Source organism: Lathyrus oleraceus, chromosome 4, assembly GCF_024323335.1.
Source record: "Lathyrus oleraceus cultivar Zhongwan6 chromosome 4, CAAS_Psat_ZW6_1.0, whole genome shotgun sequence".
Classification (NCBI taxonomy): domain Eukaryota; kingdom Viridiplantae; phylum Streptophyta; class Magnoliopsida; order Fabales; family Fabaceae; genus Lathyrus; species Lathyrus oleraceus.
The window spans coordinates 335,317,472-335,334,407 of NC_066582.1; the positions used below are offsets into that span (position 1 = coordinate 335,317,472).

At 34.3% G+C, this 16,936-nt stretch overlaps 2 long non-coding RNA genes across 2 annotated transcripts in view; one reads left to right on the forward strand and one right to left on the reverse strand.

Annotated features, from left to right (window-relative positions):
* Window positions 1-15,647: 15,647 nt before the first annotated feature.
* On the reverse strand, window positions 15,648-16,478 carry LOC127075364 (uncharacterized). The gene is made up of 2 exons (XR_007786406.1): window positions 16,386-16,478; window positions 15,648-15,854 (listed from the first exon to the last, which is right to left on the reverse strand). It is a non-coding gene; the product is annotated as an uncharacterized LOC127075364 (long non-coding RNA).
* The window catches only part of LOC127075363 (uncharacterized), a 78,336-nt gene continuing 77,410 nt past the window's right edge, over window positions 16,011-16,936 (forward strand). The window contains exon 1 of the long non-coding RNA XR_007786405.1: window positions 16,011-16,428. This is a non-coding gene — a long non-coding RNA (uncharacterized LOC127075363). The remainder of the gene's footprint in view (window positions 16,429-16,936) is intronic.

Here is a 16,936-nt window from a genome sequence, read left to right on the forward strand (position 1 = left end):
TTTTATTCAGTATCTAATATCTTATGCAAACTATTTATCCAACTACCAAATTGTATTTTTGTTGTTCTGCCCTCACTACGATATTTTTCTGATAAGTGTTGGTGAAATAATAAAGTCAATGTCATGTTAATAAAATAACTATGTCACACTGGAACTAGCTTTCAAGACTAACAAATATTCAAAGATACACTGGAAAAATGGTTTATACAAATATTCAAAGGATCTTTGATGTTAGTCGTGCCAATTGTTCTTCCAATGACTATATAAGATAACTTACAAAACTCTATTGTCTTCCTTGCAATAGATATGTACATACATCTAACTCTAATATTTCATATTTCTTTAAATACTCAATTTGTTCTCAGTTGAGAATACATGAGTTCCTATGTACTCTATCTCTTATCAGTTGAAACAATTTGAGCTTCTGTGTGCTATAATATTGTCAGTTGAGATCAATAAAGTAACCAGTGGATACTGAAGAGATCAATCCTTATTAAAAGAAACTGATATTTATTAATAAATACAAGATGAGACATTTCGATAGCATTAATAATTGGTCAATTGATATTAGAAGACAAAATACCAATTGAGATAAATATCTCTCATTACTTAATATTATATATTATATATATATATATATATATATATATATATATATATATATATATATATATATATATATATATATATATATATATATATATATATATATATATATATATATATGTATGAATAAGAAGAGAGGAAGATGACAAAAATAAAATAAAGAGAAAAGAAAAATCAGTAAAAGAGAAAGAAAGAAAAGAGGAAAGATAAAGGAACACAAAGAGAAAGAGAAAGAGGGAATAAAGAAGAAGAAAACCCATGGATCATCATCATCACCAACTTCATTTCATCGTCTTCATCATCTTCATGTGTTAGAGGTGATTTCCTAGATAGTGTTAACAATTGGGGAGAATTTCATGAGAATAGGGTTAGAGTTTATGTGTGCTTGTTAAATCATGAAGTTATTGTTAATACATGATGATTTTTGTTGATTTACATGCTTCTCAGTAATATTATTTGACCTCTATATGTTATTGTTGTTGTTGTTGTGTCAAACCATGGTATTTTGGTGTTTTTCCTCATCCAAAGATGTCATGTTAGTGTCCTGATACTATCACGTTCGCTAGAAGTTTGCTTGGCAAAACATGGAAAATTTCCTATTGACTTGGTTCGCTAGGAGTTCGCTCAGCGAAGTCTGTTCGCTACCAGTTCGCTAGAGTTCGCTAAGCGAACTTGGCAGCATTTAGAAAATGCTTTGGTTCTCGTCTTCACCATAACTCGACAACCGTAACTCCGAATAATGCGCAGTCAAATGTGTTGGAAAGCTCTTTCAATGCTCTATTTGATAGTAAAGTATAAACATAGTTTTATTCCAATGATTAATAGGATAGTGTTGATAAACTATCATGTATGGTATGATGAAATTGAAGTGAATGTAAATACCTTATTTCCTGTTTCCACTATAAAACGGGAATGATAGCTTCAATTGATGCGAGAACGGAAGCGTTAGGAAGCTAATGTGGAGGACTATGATATAGGCAAATGTATCTACTACTTATTTCATTGAATCTTTACCCTTTTATTCTAGTGAACCCTTACCATAGTATGATCGGACAAATGTTGTATGAGACTTAGAAGTGAAATAAGATAGATTGAGGCGGATCGTGTAAGAGGTTTTCCTATGGTCCTTGTAGCATGTTATATTACCATGTGTACTTTATGTTTGTTATGAACCATTTTATGATACATGCAATATATTGTTGGTTGTGATGTTTATGTATGTATGTCAAAGCATGTTTAAAAGCCTATGATGATATGAGCGAGGAAACCTTAAGAGTATAACTCGACTAATGACTTAGAAAGATAACTTAGGTTGTGAAATGACTTAAGTGGTGATACTTGGATGCAATGGTGTCTCGGTGCGTATCACGGACAAGTAATCGTTTGATTAACGAATCAATAAGCATTGTATGAAGCGTGTGGATTTGTGAATGGGCGAAGATGAACACCTAGTGTTTAATGAATACCATGAGAATTAGTTTGATATTTGGTGAGGAACCTTTGTTCCAAAAGTCCTATTTCGTGAGGAGCTTTACTCTGAAAGTCCTATTGTTGTTGTGACCTAATCACGTATTCGGATGTAACTTGTGCACATACCACTTCAAAGGCTTATGTAAAGCGGTATGTGGGATGTGACACAAATGACTTGTGCCTCAATTGGGTTTGAGTCCCAACAATGGCAGACATGGGGAAAGGTGGACACCTAACTGGGTTTGAGTCCCACATGGTGAAAGATACTCTAAGTGGGTTCGAGTCTCATACAAGTGACGGTCGCTTGAACTGGGTTTGAGTCTCATATAGGGCCTGATATCCACTGCGAAAGTCGAATCATACGAGCATGGGTGAACTGAGTCTGGCTTAGACGTAGGTCCGTTCGGGGATTGATGTTTCGTTAATCCAAATAGTGATTGTTTGAGTTATGAGAACTCATGTGACATGTTTCCATACATTGCGGATATCCCTTTGACACTTAAGTCTTTGTTATGTTTTGTGAGTGATACATAAGTAACGAAAGATAAAGAGTTGAGTTAGGAATCGATTAGAAAACCCTGTAGAGCCGAGTGGACCAGTAGGATAGGGAAATCCACTTAGATTATCATCTCACCCCAATATTGTAGTTGCTTTTGAGGTGTTGTTTGTAGGTTATATACAAGAGGAGTTGTGCATTGATGTTTTGAAGGATTTTGATTATTGTAATCTTCCGTTGTAAATTGTGTATAGTAAAGAGAATGTACACAGATCTTAATTTTTATTTTTAGACAATATTATATAACGTGTGTCATAGATGTATTTAGATTTGACATGTGTATATAATGATACCATTAGACTTTTATGTTGTATCAGTACTAAAAATTAACATCTATATTATTATTTTAGATATTTGTATTATTCGGGTTGTTACACTAACACTATTTATATGTTTAGGAGATAAACTGTGGGAGAGAAAAAAAAGAGACACGTGGATAAAATTAAAATATAAAACATCTTAGAAAAATTCAAATGAAAAACTAATGAGTGAGATAAAACTCAACACTGATATTACAATGTGAAATCAAAATACTAATAAATAGATTATTTTCAACTCCCCATTTAATACCAGAATACTATATAGTGGTGAATCCAATTACACTTGCCAAACTATAAACATGCAAAAACAAATTTCAGAGTTTTTTTCAAGTTTTAATATTAAAAAAAACTTTAATAAAAAATTTAAATATTTAAAATAATATTTTGGAATGATTTCTTTAAACTATTTTTTATTTAAAGTGTTTGTTAAAAAAATATTACTTGTAATTTTTTTTTCAAAAATATTTAATACTACAAATTGTTTATTTAAAAAAAATTAAAACAAATGTGCCTTATATATATTTTTTTTAATCAATTTAAGGAAGACTTATATTTATATTAGGATTCAATATAACTTGAATATTTGTTGAAGATAATTCTCCATAAAATCAAAGCTAGTTAAAGACAATTTATGACAATAGTATATTTTGATTTTTATATAAATAAATTTAGTTGCGTAAAAGTAAATATTCTATATTAATAAAATATATGAGTATCACATTAATATATGTATTGAAATTAATACTGATAACAATTTATAATATCAAATTATTAATTTTTTTATAATAAATGTTTATAATTAGATTTCATTGATTCATTGATTATTATAAGAACAAATAAATATTTTAATAAATTCTTTTACAGATTACTATTAACATAATTTCTATCTTATTTTAGTCAATAATTTTTTATTCAAAATACAGAATTTTTATTTTTAAATGTTATAAATTATTATTTTTTCTCCATTTCAAATTTAGCTATGCAGAAACACGAAGATCTTATTAATATTTATATATACAAAATATTATATTGAATGTTTTGTCATAAAAGTAAAATTGGAATTAGTGTAAAAAATTTATGAAAGGATGAGAAGCTCTTGTTTCAGATGATAGTGAAGTATATGTCACATGACCATTTGAAGGTAGAACAGGGAAAAAGTCATGGAGAAGGATCCCCTCAACTTCATAGGAAATTGAGGTGTCTTTTGTAGAATTTTTACAAAAATAATCTATTTTTTAAGAAATTTTTTAAAATATCCTTGGTTTCAAAAAAATTCCCAAACTACCCCACTTTTAGGAGGAGTCGCCAATTGAATTGGAGACCCCTCTTAAAAATTGAATGGATGCGCCAATTGGATTGGCTAGGGCAGATGCTCTAGCCAATATAATTGGCACCCCTGTATATGGTTTAAGAGGAGACGCCAATTCAATTGGAGACTCCTCCTAAAATGCAATTTTTGTGTTATAAATAGATGTGTTGTGTGAGTAATTGTTCCACATCTCATACAATCATTTGGCAATCATGTTTAGTGTTCGTCGTCGATACGGTAAGGTGATTTATGCGAGAGACAAACCTCAGATGCTGATGCTGTTCTGGAACATCACTACGTTCGATCAACTGAAGCGGGAGCTGGTTCGTTGGTTAGATGGGAAAATACCATAAAGGGAAAAAAATTAGAAGTATTGAGAGACTTAACAGTATCTTTGGTTAGGTGCGAATGAAGACTGATAAGGATGCTAGCGAAATGATGTTCGGTCGAGACGACATCAATTTGATTGTTGTAATCAGTTAGAAATATTTCTGTTTTCAGATAGCTTATTTTGTACTGATGTTTGTTGTGAACCTCGTTGTAACAAAAACTTAATGATATATAATGATTGAAAGTTACTGAAATACAATGTTACAAAAAGCTTAAGACCTAGATGATGCTCCTCGATTGGGACAATTGTTCTTGTTGTGTCCTGGTTGACGACAGATACTACATAATCTTATCATTTTATCTGTGGAATCCATCTCTGTTCTGATATGTGTGCTGTTTGGCTTTCCTTTTTTCTTTCTACGCGTCTCGTCATTGTGCCAAACAATATCACCTTCATATGGAGGCCAATAATCCTCCATTTGTAGTACCGAGAAGCTTTGATTATATACATTCATGACGGTGTCGGCCTTGTACACATCAGATAAATGGATGTAAGCATCTTGACGAGTATAAGCGCATGCTGCAATGACATGGGAGAAAGGTATGCGGAAGGCCTGGAATTTTACATAATCGCACCAACTTCTGTTTAGTCTAACAACGTAGGCTAAATTTGGTCTCCCCTCGTTGTGGTCCATTGTTTCCTGGACGCTGAAATTTTTCCTATGACGGTCAAAGACTGTTACAGCGTGTGTGCTAGCTTTGATGCTCTCCTCTTTCATGACCTTCATGCAACACTCACTGAATACTTGCCCAGACATTAACACCGCACTCCATCTTTCACCTCTGGTTGCGAACATAGAAGCCAACCTATAATAGGTCGATCTTACCAAGGAGGTTATTGGAAGATTTCGAATTCCTTTGAATACCCTGTTCATGCATTCCACAAGGTTTGTTGTCATGTGGCCCCATCGACAACCTCTGTCAAATGCCCTTGTCCACTGCTCTACTGGTATGTTATTTAGCCATCTCCCTGCGTCTTCATTAGACAGTCTAATTTCATCACGATAATATTGAAATGACGGTTGAGTTAGAGCATACCCAACATTCACCACCTTCTTGCGAAGATTCTTATCTTTTATAACACGCATGAAGTTTTGTGCAATGTGTCTGATGCAGTAGACATGGGTAGAAGGAGGATCATGCCATCCGTTGTCATGGTTGTTGTAGGCACTCTCAATGGAAGCATGTCTATCAGAAATCAAACAGAGATTGGCTTGTGGAGCCACATGCGTTCTGAGATGTCGAAGAAAGAAACCCCATCTACCAGCCGTTTCACCTTCAACAAGAGCAAAGGCAATGGGAAAGACATTGTTGTTGCCGTCTTGTGCAACCGCCATGAGCAAAGTACCCTTGTATTTTCCGTATAACCAAGTGCCATTAATTTGAATAATAGGTTTGCAGAATGCGAAACCTTTGATGCACGGGTCAAATGCCCAAAAGAGACGGTGAAAGATTCTATTACCTGTAGCACAGGTTCCGTCTGGCATCATCGCTGGCAATGTCTCCATAATTGCCACAGTTCTTGGGATATATGTTTTTAGTGCCCATAAAAACCGTGGAAATTCCTTGTATGAATCCTCATAGTTGCCAAAAACTTGTTCAGCAGCCTTTGTCCTTGCAATCCAGAATTTCTTGTAAGATGGAGTATAATTATATGTTGTTTTGATATGGGATATAATTATACTCACCTTCACTGATGAGTCTTTATTAACCAACGGCAGAATGTCTTGACATATCAACGTTGCGCTTAGTTTACGGTGATCTTGTTCAACGTTATATGCAATGCAACTGTAAGGCGGGTCTATTGAAGTGATCTCCCAAGAGTCGTTTTTCTTCTTGTAAGACGCAGCCAAACGAAACTTACAAATCATGTTACAATATTCGATAACATACCTTCTAGAATCAGTGCGTTTCACTGTAAAATCAGCAGAGTTATTCATATGGAATTTTTTGATAGCCAGAACACATTCTTCTTTAGTACGAAACATGTCTCCCACCTTTAATTCGCCTTCTGATCTCGGATACGGATTATATAAAACACTGTTGGATGTTTCATCGTCGTGCAGATCCATATTTGTCATATGTTAAGGCGGGTTGTAGACATGACTAGGAGGTATTGGTGGTGGTTGATCATCATCTTCATCGTCGTTGTTCAGCATGTGATCAACCTGTATCTCAGTCTCCTCTTCTTCTTCATCAACGACGTCCACTTCTGCTTCTGCTTCTGGGTTGACGTCATCTGACCATTGTGGATCAAATTCACCAGATTCATCCTGACTGGTTAGTTGAGACTGTTGAGATGGTATACATGGTTGAAGAGTAATGTACAACTCAATACAGTTGCAGCCTGAATGTTCATGACTAACAAACATGTACTCAACATCTTCATCGTCTCGTAACTTAAGGGGGAAATACTTGCATTGACTATTCTAAAAAAATATTGGATTTTGATATGTGATCTTTGACACAATACCCGATCCTATACAGGATTGTATTCTTTTTTTCAAATCCAAGAAGGTTGTATTTCTCTTGATCGTGAGTATAATGATATCAGTGTTTCGAAAACAAAAACCATATAGCTCAGACTCGTATGTTTCACCGTTGCAGTGAACGTTGACACTGTATAATGATGAAGATGACATTGTGCAGATGAAAACTATTTTCTTACTGCAGATGAATATGAGTGAAGTGTCTTGGATGTTGATAGTAAGACACTTAAATAGAGGAGTGAAGTGTCTCACATGCTAGCTAGTTTGAAGTGACATGTCGCACATGCAAGCTACTCCGAAGTGACGTGTCGCACATGCAAGCTACTCCAAAATGATGTGTCAACCATGCAAGCTACTAAGAAGTGACATGTTCAGCATGCAAGAGAGAGGACAACCACGTGTCAGACATGCAGACACACACTCCAAATGAATTGGCGCCCCCACTCATTCCTTGCACATGGGCACCAATTCAAGTGGAGACACATTGTCAAAGCATGCATTCAGACCTCAAAACCAAGAAATCAGACCTAGGTCTTGCATGCATATCCCTATGGAGGCACCAATTTGAATGGCGACCCCTCTTAAAGGTTGTACATGGTCGCCAATTCAAGTGGAGACACCATGCAAGCACAACTTTTCATGCTCCCATCCATTTGCCTATAAATACATCCACTCCATCAACACTTCTTCCACACCATCACTCTCACTACTTCTTCTACAATACTTCTTCTACAATTTCATCTGCAACAACTTCTTGTAGTTTCATCTACACCAACCCCCCGACAAAATGTATATCCTCACAATGGGCGAATCACATAGAGGAATGGTTGCAAACATCGCAACATATGTAAGTTTTTTCTTTTGTTAACTTTTTATCTTTCATCTTCACCAACCCCCTTTTATTTTAACATACCAACTTAGTCAAGTTTTTGTTCTTTCTTTTATAGGATGTATCAAGGTTCCGAACTCGGGTCCACGAATATGTCCATATGGACCCGATGATTCAACCTTATGTTGAACTCGCCGGTTTTGGTCATATAAACAAGATTTTGTCTTGGTCCATAGATAACAAATTCATTCTAGCTTTATGCGAAAGATGGAGACCAGAGACACACATATTTTGGTTCCCAACCGGTGAGTGTACCCTGACGTTAGAAGACGTCTACATGCTTTCTGGACTACCTATTGAAGGTAAGGTTGTTAATGGTAAAACCAACTATGAGAATTCAATTTGCATGGATCTCTTGGAGACTAATTTGTTAGATGATAACGCAAGAGGTCAAGGTATACTACTTTCACGCCTTAAGTCGTACTATAATAGTTTATACTTAGATGAGCATTCTACAGAAGATGCTCGAATAATAAAAACTAGGTGTTATATTATGCTATTAATTGGCTCGTTTTTATTTCCCGAAGGTAGTGGTTCTAGCATGCATATTATGTATTTACCTTTACTTAGACATGTAGATAGAATAGGAAGTTACAGTTGGGGATCTGCTTGTCTAGCCTATCTCTATAGCTCCTTGTGCAAAAACTCACACAAAGACACATCTACATTTTTTGGATGTGCTGTTTTGCTATAAGCATGAGGTTGTTCAAGACTACCGTCCCTAGCACCCGTCAACAACAACCCTTTCACATTTCCGTATGCACAAAAGTAAGTTGTTTAAATTTCTATATCTTTACTTACTTCTTTAAAGATTATTACCTCTAACTAATATTTTTTGACTTTTTCGTGTAGATGGTCTGCACGTGGTATGAGTTACAACAGATGTCCAAGACACTGTATTACTCAGTATCGCAACCTGTTGGATCACCTTCGACCGACAGACGTAAGGAAAATAACTTAATTATTTTGTTATATTTTGTTAACTTCTTCTACCTTGACTATAATCCAATCTTCTTTTACATTTCAGTTTATTTGGCGTCCATACCTTAATTTGGATCATGACCATCAAGTCAATGCTGAAGACGCGGTCGTATGGACTGCATGCACATCGATAATACGGTTCACAACTGTGGAAATGCACAACAGTGATTGTGTGAAGCTGCAGTTTGGTATGCCCCAAAATATCCCAGATCCCCCAACTAGCCCAGGAGAATGGCATTTGCGCAAAGTTAACGACCAATGGAACTTCAATCCATGGCAAAGCTTCGCAAGATCGGAGTGTCGCAAATGGAAGCACCGTCATGACCATGTGTTAACTGACGCAGTCATGCCAACTGAAGAAAAACCAAGTCGTACTTATATGGCTTGGTACAAATCGGTTGGTTTTCAGTTTATCGCCGAGGATATGTACTTGTATGACCCACGCCAGATGACTTACACACCTGACACCTCAACATCAAACCCCCAACAACAGTGTCAGACCGGATACACACAACCCCTTATCTGTCAAACGTTCCGTTCAAACAACACACAAACATACAACCAAAACATTCCATACACCCAACCCCAATATCAAGAGCATACCCCATACCACCACCAACAAATTGACCATCAACCTGAGACTCAACATCGCTTCGCACCCACCCCATCACCCTACCAAAGTCTCCTAAGCCAGAACACCAAACGATCATTCAACACCAGCCGCCCCTCCTCCTACCGTAGCCAAGAAGCCCAAACCTCACAAAACAAAAAAATCCAACAACCCTATCTCTACCAAACACCCCAACAACCTTTCCAACCTTTCCTCGACGCATCGTTCACACCCATGTCTCCCTTAAACCGTCCCGGTCGCCCATCAATGAGTCAACCACATCCCAACTTCTCTAGCATAGGTCATTAGCTCAGCTACGGCGGTACACCATCGATGCATACTGAAGACTATGCCGACTTGTCTAACTACCTCAACAGACCTTCTCTTGTAGTTGGTAGTGACGCTCCTGGCCCCTCAGATGCTCAAACACCGGTACCGAATCATCAATGTGGGTTAGGGCCATGGGTTAGGGTAGCTAGAGGATGTGGGACCGGAGGTCGGTTAGGTGATCCCGGTCATCACCATTAGGTTTCTTTGTGTAAACGGAAAATTTTATTAATATCAATTGGTCCTATATCAAATTTATCTATCATGTATACCATTTACCAAAAAAATAGCATTTTACACTGAGGCTCCAATTGAATTGGCGCCTCCATTCAATTTTTAAGAGGAGTCTCCAATTCAATTGGCGACTCCTCCTAAAAGTGGGGTAGTTTGAGATTTTTTTTGAAATCAGAGGTATTTTGGGAATTTCCTTGAAAAAGTGGGTTATTTTCGTAAAAAAATCGTCTTTTGTTAATCTCTTTTTATTCATAATAAAAAATTATCTCTTTAACAAAACAAAAATGTTTAAAATAATTGTCGTTATTGATGTAATATTAATTAATTAATTTTATTTTTATTTTTAATTAAGATTTTCAATACTATTTTTAAATCATCAAATTTCATTAATAAATAACAATTTATAATAATCAATACATAAAGATAGTTTTAAAATATTGTTACTTTTAATCATTAATTTTTTTTTATATCTATGTGGAAAAATCTTAAACGAGTATCTGAAATTAATCTCACCTCTTTTAAAAATAAGTGTATTTGTATTTTTTATTTTTACTTAAAAAATCATAATTATAGATACTTTTATTTCTTTTAAGAAAGAGGATTTTTATTTATCATTGAAAATGAATCAGAGAAAAGACAATTTGTAGAGGTTGAAATGGTAGAATTTTATAGTTCGTTAAAGATTCGATTCTAGTGAAGTTTATCCATTTAGATTTAAAGTTTGATATTAGATTACATAGAAGATTTCATATTTATTCTATTAACACTTTAAAATTTGAACCAAATTAAATTAGATTGTAGAAATGATTTTAAAATCATTTCTTGTTTGAATTATCTTTTATGATGGAATGAGAAAAAAATGTTTGGAGAACAAGATCTTTTGGTGCAGCGGCGAGAGATTCAGATACGACAGAGCGGAATAGATATGTAAGGTTAGAATTCCAACATCCAAGTCAGAGAAATCGGAGAGATATAGTTTGACAGTGAGAGTGAGATCATACCTTTAAATGGCGTGTGGTAAGGCTTATATATGGCTGAAGATTAATACCACTTTCATCTAACCCGACGTGAAATGTGAGGAGTCTTTTGATCAGATCTAACGTCAGACGATATACTAGTTGTTGGGATCAGGTGCCTGACCTTTTTAACGAGATTATGTTTGTTCCTTTGTTTGCTGCTTCGACATTCCGAATTGGGTCTTACAATTGGGCTTTCTTCCTTGGGAATTTGGCTAGCCCAAAAAACTTTTTCCCCAAGTCCTTGCTGCTACTAGGTGAAGAGAAAATTGTATCGCCTGAGTAGCTCTTCATTAACGTCTTGGGCTTCCTGGTAATCCTTTGGCTCGTGGAAGTGGAAAAGTATGGTGACTTGGAACAAGAAGCCTCGGGAACATGCATTTTAAATGCATGTTGTAATTGTAATGTTTCACATAGGAAACTCGACATGTGGCCCATATGTTTGATGGAAAAAGTAATTTTTTTACTACTTGAGTACCTGAGTAAATCAATGTTCGATTAGAGCCATTGATAGCATGAGTATGATTCCATATGTCTTTTATTGTTGATTATGTGGTACTCGACCAAGCAATATATGAAGATTCAATGGCGAACTTTCTCTTCTTACCTCTTTCGCCACCTCTGAGATTTAGGGACTCTTGCATTTGTCTTTCTACTTTCAACTACATCTCCTGCTAGATTTTTCTATCAACTACTATTACGACACCTTTCATGGTGCTCTAGTGGTCTGACTCACACGCGCACCGAGAATCTCCCATATTCAAAGGTAACAAACGATATCTATTTTTATCATGTACTTGCTTATTATTTGCCAAGGTTCCTACAAAGATGGTTATGGGAGAATCAAAAGAGATATTATTCTCGAGAAATGATAGATGGATGGTGGTGTTGATTCCATGGAAATTTCCAGGGGTTTTTCTTTTCTAACTTTATCATTGATAAATCCAATTGCGGTGAGCGACTTCAAGCGAGAGTTAAAGGCCCGAACTTACATCATGGTGCATCATTGCGCCTTTGGTTGTGACCCCATAAATAATGAAGTAGTATGATGGTTAGAATCTCAATCTCATGCTTATACTTATGGTCGTTCTTTTTTATATGTTGGAAATAAAATGAAATGGACTAAAATAGTTATCAAAATGCTCAGTGCGCAAGGGATGAATACTTGGTCGATGGCATGGATGGATCATAAGACATTGGACATCATTTCCTTATTTATTGGTAAGAGAGATTTGGACCATGCTTATACGAAGGGTGTGTCTTTCCTCTTCATGAATGCTTGTTTTTTATGATAGGTTTTCGAGTTCCCTATAATGATTTTTAAGTGGGTGTCCTTAACCATCTAGGGGATTCTCATTCACAACTTCATTCGGTAAGGTGAGTCTATGTTAAAATCTTTTATTACTGGTGTGAGTAGAAGATGAATATACCACCTTAATGCTCTTTTTCCATCTTTTCAACATCCACGATAGTTTGGCTGACTCGGAGCGAGGATAAGGTTTTCTCTCCCTTGAGAAGGGTAGGAAGAGGTTCAGGTGTATACTAATAGTAAGAATAATTTAAGGGTCAGTACTACCTAGCTACCCCCTTACTGAGGTTGTCTATGCAAGTATATGTGATGCTTAAATTGGTACGTCTTTGATATGTTCTAACTGATTTCCAAAATTATGGCATCAAAACCACTTCTTCGTCGGTTCAATAACTTATGTCTACCTCCCTAATGACCAGTCTTAAGAGGATACTTTTTTAAAGAATAAGATCGTAGATTTATGGGAAGGTTTGGGCTTTGATAATGGCTTCGAGCCTTTTACAGCAGCGTCAAAAAAGAAAAGAAAACAATGTATGAACAAAAGTTCCTAGTGTGTTTTCTTTTCTTTCTCTCAAAATATTCACAGTGTGCAATGTTCACGTAGATAATATTCTCTTAGGGTTGGAACTGTTCCATTCTTAGAAAAATCCTTTATATAGGCAAAGAAAAGATAAGTTGGAGGGAAGAAATGGAATACACAAATGTATTTGTATCCTTGCATAAAGGTTTGTGAAAATGGGAGACACAATGGTACAATAGTACAGTCCTTTTCCCACAAAATCAATGTAGTGGGAAGAATATTGATATTGTATTGTGTACTATTTTTTCATGTAAATTTTTTTGATCTTAACTTTAACTATTCAGAGGCTTCAGATAAAGAGTTGGTGAAACATGCATATAAGAAGGATCTGAGTCTGTATGAGAGAGTCTTCAGAGTCTTGATCCAGATCATCAGAACCTGGTCTTCATAGACTGGTGATCCAGTTCATCACAACCTGGTCTTACAGGACAAATTAGTATCAACCTTTCCTTTGGTAAAATTATTTTCTAAAAGAAAATTGCTTAGTCTTTCATACCATGCTCTAGGAGCTTGTTTCAGACCATACCAAGATTTCTTAAGTTTCAAAACAAAATATAGATTTTTATGATTTTCAAAGCTAGGGGGTTGATGTACATACACTTATTCAATTATGTAACAATTCATAAATTCACTCTTAACATCCATCTAATATAATATGATGTTATGATTAATAGAAAAATAAATCAAGAGACGAATAGACTCTAACTTGGCAACTAGTGCAAAGGTCTCAGTATAGTCAATCCCCTTTTACCGACTATAGCCTTGTGTCACCAATATGGCCTTGTTCCTTACCACCTCTCCTCTCTCATTCAGTTTGTTTTTTAATACCCATTTTGTCCCAATGACATTAATTCCTTTGGGTATAGGCACAAGATTTCGCACATCATTTCTGGAGAATTAGTTTAATTCTTTTTGCATTTCCAAAATCCACTCAGTGTCTAGAAGTGCTTCATCAATAAATGTAAGTTCTATGAGGGACACCAAACCCAGAAATGTCTCTTTAGAATGATTCAATGAGGATCTAGTTCTGACTGGTTCAGTTTTATCTCCCAGAATTAATTCTTCATAATGTGAAGATCTTTGTTTTTGCTTTCTCAGAGATGTTTGAACTTCAACAAATTTTGGTTAAACAATTCCAGAGTTTTTTGCCTCAGATTATTTAGCTTTTGATTCTTTACTTTTATAGCCTGAATAGGTAATCCCCAGATTTGCAAACTTCTCAACTAGCTTTAACCTTTAAGAGTCAAGCTTATCATCAAATCTAACATAAATTGATTCCTCAACAATTCATGTTTTATTTTTATATACTCTATAGCCTTTAGAGTGTTCAGAGTATCCTAACATTATACACTTTTGTGCCCTAGAATCAAACTTGTCCAGATTGTATTTAGAGTTCAGATTAAAGCAATTACTTACAAAAGGATGGAAATATAAACACATGGGTTTTTTATTCTTCCATAATTCATAAGGAGTATTACCCACAATAGGTCTTATAGAGATCCAGGTATGAATATAATACACTTTGTTAACTGCCTCTGCCCTGCCATACCCTCAAATTTACCCTACCATCATATAATATCCATAACCTAAATTCATTATCATACATCCCTCATATATCATTTTATATGCATCTACGCCCACAATGATCCACAAGTTCATACTCAAGGCATGATGCTCATCTATGAAGCTTCAAGACTCTCTGATCATGTTGAGGTATGCTAAGCCACCTTAACCCTAATCTTCACCATCAAGCATCCCAAAACCATGTAGGATCACTCAAGGAACCTCACTCACCTTCAAAATCCTAATTGGATGGTGAGCCCTCATTGAAGACATGCGAAGATTCATCTAGTCACCCAAGGACCTCAACCCTAGTTCTTGATCCTTGGTGGCTTGTACAAATTCCCGTTCACCTTGAGTATGGACCTTACCTTTGAGTACCCCTAATATCCAAACATTGTTCAAGCCACAACCCTTTGAATCACCTTAATACATCTCTTGCACCTCAAAACCCTAATTTGATTGGCCATGGTGTCATACCCTAAATTTTTCCTTGCCTAAAGGCACTCATTTACATTTCAAGCATTTGTATTTATCAATTGACATCCACTTATTGACATAAATTATTCCTTTTTTTATTATTTCATTTTAATGACATTTATTTAATTTTTATTAGATTTTTTTTTCTATTTACCAATTCACATAAAAAAAAGATCTTCATTTATTTTTAAATTTCTAGCAAGAACGTTTTTTATATTATGTTTAAATAAGTATTGACAAATTAATTTTTGTTTCACAAAATAAGATATGAATTTAAAATGATAATGATAAAAAAAAATTTTATAATTTATTTTACAATTTATTTTACAATTTATTTTAGAATTTGTTTTACAATTTATTTTACAATTTTAACTTAGTTTTACAATTTATTCATTTCATTTGAATTTATTTGAATATTTTGTAACATTTATAATAATTTTTATTTTATTTTATTTTAAAATGAAAAAAAAATTATGTTACTTTTGTCTACCTCATAAGAAAAAACAATAATTCAAAAAAAGTCTACAAAAAGTTTTACATTTTTTTACAGTAACATTATACAAAGTTATTTACAAAAACCAATCTACCAAAAAGTATTTCAACAAAATATGATAAAATTGCATTTTTTTTACAGTAATATTATACAAAATTCAAGTAGGTTACTGTAATTCAAAAAGACGGCAGCAACACCTTTGATTCTTTGGGCATAAGTTTTGTCCTCTATACACCTGAATGTGCAGAATAGTAGAATTAAAATGTTATTAGAATATATAAAACAAGAGTATATAGAACAAGAGCCAATATAAACATACTAGTGAATCAATAAAAATAAAAATAAAAATTTAAACAGCAGTAAACAAATGTTTCAGAGAAAAATAGGCAGGTTATTTTACAGTAAGATAAAGCATATTTGATTCTTTCCCTTTCCATCAATAAAAATTTCAACAGCAGACAATTGTTTCAGAAAAATAGGCTTCATTATTTTGCAGTAAGATAAAACATATTTGATTCCTTCCCTTTCAATCAATATACATCTATTTGAAACCCTAAAATCCCCTATATAAAAGGATAAAAAACAAACAGCACCAAGGAGGAGAATGGCATAAAAATCATAGAGATAGAAGAAAACCAGAATCGAAAAATCAAATATCAGTAGTCAAACATCTTCAAAATATTCGTCATACCAAAATCCCACAAACAACAAAGCCTCACTCAAACAAAAAACTTCTCGTTATCACAAAAGAAAAAATTCAGAGTACCTGAAGTCGGCTTTAGTTTTCTCAAATCGCGTTTCGATCCAAGGTAGGTACTTATCTTTACTTACTGTATGATATTTTCGATTGTCGTTTCTTGTTAGAGGTGTCAATTTAGGGGGCCAGGGCCTAATTTTTAAGGCCCCAAAAATATAGGGGGCCCAAAATTTAAAAAATAAATGAGCCCTTAAATATATGGGGCCCCTAAAATAAAGGCCCATAAAATTCAATTGAGGCCTTAAGGCCCCATCATTTTTTAAAATTGATTTTTTAAAGAAAAATTTGTTTTTTTAAAAGAATTTTTTTTTTTTTATTTTCATGAATTTTTTTTTTCAAAAAAACCGACTTTTTTAATTTCATAAAAAATCGATTTTGTTTCAAATAAAACTAACCTTTTTAATAAAAAAAATCGATTTCATTATTCCGGAAAAAATCGATATTTTTTCTATTTTCGGGAAAAGTCGGTTTTTTTTTATTTTCGAAAAAAGGCAATTTAAAAAAAATCACATTTTTTTTATTATTTTTGAAAATATCGACTTCTTTTATTTATAAAAAAA